Below are 6,627 nucleotides of genomic sequence, written 5' to 3'. Positions count from 1 at the left end.
GGTATGAAACTCACTATACACAAAGATGCACACAGGCTGCTTTGTGTCATCTGTGAAGTTAATTTGTGTTGGCCATTAAACTTCACTGAGACCCTTTTTTCTGTCCTTTACAGGAGCCTCATGAGTCTCAACTTCCTTTCAAGTTGAACTTATAATAATGTGGAATGAAATCATCAATATGCTCCTCACCTCTTCCTTCAGGAGAAAAATCCTACTTACATTCAAGGTGGTCAAAGTGCAGACAACACCATCCACCTTTTCATGGAGATGTACACGGGACTGAGGTGAGAACAGCAAAAGGCTCTAGTTTAATGGTATTAATGAAGGTTTCAGGGAAGTGCATTAAACAGGACTTATATAACATCTTCTAAAAGAATTATTTTGTAAAACTGATGCCTTGATTATGGTAAAAGATAATATGGTAAAAACCATATTTTTCTTTCTGGGACATTAAAGTTCTAAATCTATCAAGCTGCTTTGAAATACTTTCCTTGATTAGGTACCCTCTCTGCCATAGGGTAAGTAAGGACAACACTCAAAGTAATCAGAAGAGAAAAATTAACTCCTACTTGGTTTGGTTACACATATACTAAAATTGAAATGATACGGAGATTATCATGGTCCTTGCACAGAGACGACATGCAAACTTGTAAAGAGTTCCATATTTTTTTTGCAAGAAGAACTAACACGGCTACTTTAAGCTAAGGGAATCCCCACAAGTACAAAAATTCTACATAAAGATACACAAATCCCCATAACAACAATCTCTCTCAATGTCAATGGACTAAATGTGCCAATTCAGAGGCACAGAATAGGAAGATGAATTAGAAAACTGAACCCAACATTCTGATGCCTGCAAGAAACACATCTGAACAATCAAAGCAACCATGGGCTAAAAGTAAAAGGCTGGAAAGCAAGTCTTCAAGAAAAGAACACCTCCACAAAGCTGGAGTAGTCATACTAGTATCAGACCACATGGACTTCAGGCTAAAGGTTATAAGAGACAGTGAATGTCATTTCTTCATGATCATGGGATCTGTACATCAGAAAGAACTCACCCTCCTCAATGTATATGCTCAATGACAGACCAGCAAAAGACTTAAAAACAACTTCTAATAGACTTAAAAAAAAATTGATAGCAAAACAGTACTAGGTGGAGATTTCAACACTACTTTGTCACTTCTCAATAGATCAAACAGACTAAATCTCAGCAAGGAAATATTTTATTTAAGGGAAGTAATGAACAACCGTTGGCTTAGAGAAGAAATCAAAGAGGAAATAAAAAGGTTCCAGAAACAAATGAGAATGAGGACGCGAGCTACCAGAACTTGTGGGACACAGCAAAAGCAGTGTTAAGAGGAAAGATTATAGCTCTGCCAGAATTCATCAGGAAGAAAGAAACGGCCTACATGAATAAATTAGAGCTCAAGATTTTGGAAAATGACCAACAAAAGGAGTGCAAACTAGGCTGGAGCAAGGAAATAATAAAATTTTTAGTAGAAATCAATGAGCTAGAATCCCAAAATACAATCCAGAAGACCAATAAAAGCAAAAGCTTGTTATTTGAGAAAATAAACAAGATCAATAAACCTCTAGAAGTCACTCAAAGAAACAGAAAGAATTCTAATAAATCGAATCAGAAATGCAAAGGGGGGTATCCTAATAGAAACTACAGAAATCCATAGGATCATCAGAGATTATTTTGAGAATCTTTGCAGCAGGAAATGAGAGAATCTTGAATAAATTGATAAATTAATGGATTCCAATTACCTCCCAAGGCTGAACCAAGAAGATTTGGAATATTGAACCTATCACTACGAAGGAAATTGAAATGATGGTCAAAATATCCCCCCAAACAGAATCCCTGGCCCATATGGATTCAATAGTGAAATATTTCAATCCTTTAAAGAGGAACTGCTACCAACATTTTTCAAGATTTTCCAGGAAATTGAAGAAACAGAAATGCTCCCAAATAGTTTCTATGAGCCAAAGATCACCCTAATACTCAAAACAGACAGAGACACCACAAAAAATGAAAATTACAGACCTATTTCCTTGATGAATACAGATACACAGATTCTCAAGAAAATACCAGCAAAGAGAATCCAGAAACTCAACAAAAGATCACACACTATGACCAAGTAGGTTTATCTTGGGGATGCAAGGATGGCTTAACATTCTCTAGTCAATCAACAGAATACACCATATCAATAAAATAAAGATAAAAGTCATATCATCATATCGATAGATGTAGATAAAGCATTTGATGAGATCCAGCACCCATTCATGATGAAAAACTCTCAACAAAATGGGAGTTGAAAGTACTTTCTTCAATCTAGTCAAAACAAACTACCACAAACCCACAGCAAGCATTATTCTCAAGGGGGAGAAAACTAAAGGCTTGGAGCAGAAATCAATGAGCTAGAATCCCAGAATACAATTAGGCACAAAACAAGTTACCCACTCTCACCACACCTATTCAACATAGTACTTGAAGTACTTGCCATAGGATTTCGGTAAACAGAAAAGATATCAAGGGCATCCATATAAAAAAGGAAGAACTCAAGCTTTTACTATTTGGAGATGACATGATACTATACTTGGAAAATCCCAAAGAATCTACAAAAAAGCTCCTGGGAACAATAGATTTGTTTCGTAAAGTAGCATATTACAAAATCAATATCCGGTAGTCCATGGCTTTCCCATATATTTCAAATGAAAGAGAAAAAAGAGATAGAGAAAAACAATCCCATTCACAATAATACCTCAGAAAATCGAGTATATTAGAATCAACTAAAATGTTAAGGAACTATACTTTGGTACTATTGCGGCAACATGGGAAGATGCCATTGTTGACAACATTGACGAGGAATACGATCGACTGGTTCAGCACCTCCATGAATGTGCAAGGAATGCCAAGAGAGAGATAGCCACAAAAAATTGCCTATCTTCGAAAACTCTTGAGCTAATTCGCCAGCATGGTTTGGCGCATGCCTCAGGCGACCGTAAGCTAACGTCTGAGCGTGCAAAGCAGTGCAGAGATGCGATCAAGGAAGACCTAAAAGAGAGAAGAGCAGAAGTACTGGTAGATGCGGCAGAAGCCAGGAAAAGTATTCGTAATGCCTGCCTGTCCTTCGTCAACTATAAGACCAAGATGACTGCCCTCCGACGTCCTGATGGATCCATCACATCCTCCAGAACGGCAGTGGAGAAGATTACCATGATTTCTACTCAAATCTCTTCGATAGCCATGTCCACTTGCCGACATACCAAATTCCACAGGATGGATATGTTGTTCCCAATGTTCTCCCTTTCGAAATCTGACACGCCATTTTGTTGGTAAAGAAACAAATAGCACCAGGCCCAGACAAGGTCAGACCTGAACACCTGAAGAACCTGCAGTCAGTACTCATCAATACACTGGCTCGGCTCTTCACTCGCTACCTGTCTGAATGCAAGTTTCTGTCCCAAAGGAAAACCAGCAGGACCGTACTACTGTTCAAGAAGGGAGACATCCATGACATTGGCAACTCTTGCCCGATCTGCCTATTGTCTGTCATGTACAAGTTGTTCACTCGAGTCATCCTAAATAGGATTGGCAGAACACTAGATGAAGGACAACCATGCAAGCAAGCAGGGTTCTGCAAAGGATTCAGCACCATCGACCATATCCACACGATAACCAAGCTCATTGAAGTTTCTCTGGAGTTCAAGATGCCGCTGTTTAACGTTCATTGATTTAAAGAAGGCCTTTGATTCTGTTGAGACGGAAGTGGTCATTGAAGCCCTAGCCAATCAGGGCATTCAAGACCAGTACATCAGGATCCTCCGTGAGCTGTATTACAGATTCACTAGCAGGATCTCACCATTCTACAAAGAAGTGATCGTTGATGTCAAGAGAGGGGTGTGGCAGGGTGATACCCTTTCACCGAAACTCTTCAGTGCCACCTTCGAGAACATCATGCGACGACTGGAATGGGAGGGAATGGGAATGAAGATAGATGGTCGGCAACTACACCACCTGCACTTTGCTGATGACATTGTTTTAATAACACCAAACATCGGCCAAGCGGCACAAATGCTGGCCAGCTTTGACCGTGAGTGTGGAAAGGTAGGACTACAGCTGAATCTTAGGAAGATAATGTTTATGCGAAACAGCCTTGTTCCTGATGCCCCATTCACTCTCAATTGAAGGACTATCTCCGAATGCAACAGCTATGTGTACCTAGATCGAGAGGTCAACATGACAAATGACCTGGCACCCGAGCTGTGCAGGAGGAAGAGAGCAGCTTGGAACGCCTTCAAAAATGTCAAAGAAATAGCTAAGAGGAAGAAGAACCTCCGGCTCCGGGCACATCTCTTTGATTCCACTGTTCTTCCTGCATTAACATATGCCTCAGAGACCTGGGCCCTATGCAAACAAGATGAGAACAGTATTCAGGTCTCCCAAAGAAGAATAGAAAGAGCTATGCTTGGAATATCAGGTTTCACTCAAATGAGAGAGATAATCCGGAGTTCTGACATCAGTCGCCGATCAAGAATCAGGGACGCTGTCTCAAATGCATGGAGTCGAAAATCAGATGGGCTGGTCACGTAATGAGATTTATAGATGACCGCTGGACTAGAGGTGTTACCGACTGGATTCCATGGGATGTCAAAAGACCGCGTGGCCGCCCACCTTCCAGATGGTCAGACTTCTTCGTCAAGATCATGAACGATCGGTTTGAGGCCCTTCATGTTCCCGGTTCGAACAGATTCCATTGGGCTACTCTAGCACGCGACAGGGACAATTGGAGATGTTACTGGCGCCCGTTCGAGCAAATCGACGACTAAGGGGAAGTTAAGTGATAAATGATAAAATGTTAAGGAACTATACAGAAAAAAAAACCCTGCAAACTCTACTTCACGAAATAAGAGAGTATATGAGGAAATGGAATCACTTCCCATGCTCATGGATTGAGAGGTTTAACACTGTCAAAATGGCAATACACACCAAAGCTCTATAAAGATTTACTGCACTTCCTATAAGGATACCCATAACATTTTTCAAAGAAATAGATTAAACACTCTTGAAACTCGTACACAACAATAAACTCCCATGAAAAGCTAAACCAGTATTTGGTAAAAAGAAGAAGGGAACAGCTTCCCCAACTTGCAACCCTACTACAAAGTCGTAGTAATCAAAATATCATGATATTCAGATAAAGACAGGCCTCACATCAATGGAATATAGTCAATTATCCTGACGCTGGCCCTCAGATTATTATTACCTAATCTTTCTTAAAGGCTCAAGAAATATGAAGTTGAGCAAGGAAGTCTCTTCAACAAGTGGTGCTGGGAAACCTGAACAGCAACATGCAAAAAAAAAAAAAAGTGAACTCAGACCTCTTTATAGTGCCAGGCACAAAGTCAGATCAAATGTATTAAAAACCTCAATATCATACCTGAATTCTTTAGATATATGGAGAAAAATGTGGGACGATCCCTCCATGACATTAAAGCTTAGGGAAACTTCTAGAATGAAACACCACTAACCAAGGAAGAGGAAATGAAGATAAACAAATGAGACTACATTAAACTAAGACGTTTCTGCAACTTAGAAAAAATGGTGACCATCATAAAAAGAAAGCCCACATAATGGGGAAAAATTATTTATGCACTACCCATAAAATTAACCTCAAAATTCTGACTGCTGTATCATTAAGAACACTAAATAGTTCCCGTGAATTTTATTCTTCTTCACATGTATTTACTCTAAAATATTTTAGATTTCATTTTAAACCACAGGTAAAAAATAAAAATTATAATTTTTTTTAAGTTAAATATAACCCCTATGCATAGCCAGGTGCGACGCAAAAAAAAAAAACAAGAAAAACAAGCAAGCAAATAAGCAAGAAAGAAAGAAATTAAAAATTAAAAAATAATGCTGTTTGCAATGCTAAGGATCAATCCCAGATCATCATACAATGGAAGGCAAATGCTCTATCCCTGAGTTATATCCCTGTTCTTAAACATTTAAAAAGGTCTTTTTTGATGTCTCATTGCATTTTATTTTTTAAAAAATGCTTTTCTTAGTATACCTGGTCGCCATCGTACCACCTACTTCTTGACCTTTTCTTCACTTGTATATTTTACCTCTAAGATTCAGTTGTCATCTTATCCTTCCTATAGCCATGCTTTCCTTTGACAAACTTTCCAAGATCATGTCTGGCTTGCTTTAACATGGCATAAAATGGAAACGTTATTTTCTCTATGCTCTCACGCCAGAGGTGATGATGTTTTTGACCCAGGAGAACTCTTTTCTGGTGAGCTTCCTGGCTGTTTCTACTTGACTTCAAAATATCTAAAGGTAAGGCATCATCTTTTTGTTTTTGCGTTTTTGGGTCACACCTGACGATGCACAGGGGTTACTCCTGGCTCTGCAGTCAGGAATTACTCCACACGGGGCTTGGGGGGACCATACAGGATGCTGGGAATCTAACCTGGGTAGGCCGTGTGCAAGGCAAATGCCCTACCTGCTGTACTATAGCTCCAGCTCCAACCCCCCTCTCCATAATTCATCATCTTGAGGGCCTCAGATTTTTACCTTCGATTTAGAAACTTCATCTTTACATTGACACAGTAAAT

The 6,627-nt window shown here is 39.4% G+C and overlaps 1 pseudogene; it reads left to right on the top strand.

Moving 5' to 3' along the window:
- Positions 1–572: 572 nt before the first annotated feature.
- LOC130025838 (uncharacterized) lies at positions 573–669 on the top strand (annotated as a pseudogene).
- Positions 670–6,627: the final 5,958 nt, after the last annotated feature.

The sequence above is a fragment of the Sorex fumeus genome, unplaced genomic scaffold (genome assembly GCF_029834395.1).
Source record: "Sorex fumeus unplaced genomic scaffold, SorFum_2.1 ptg000032l, whole genome shotgun sequence".
NCBI lineage: Eukaryota > Metazoa > Chordata > Mammalia > Eulipotyphla > Soricidae > Sorex > Sorex fumeus.
The sequence above is the reverse complement of the archived record's forward strand: the minus strand, read 5'-3'. Positions and strand labels throughout refer to the sequence as shown.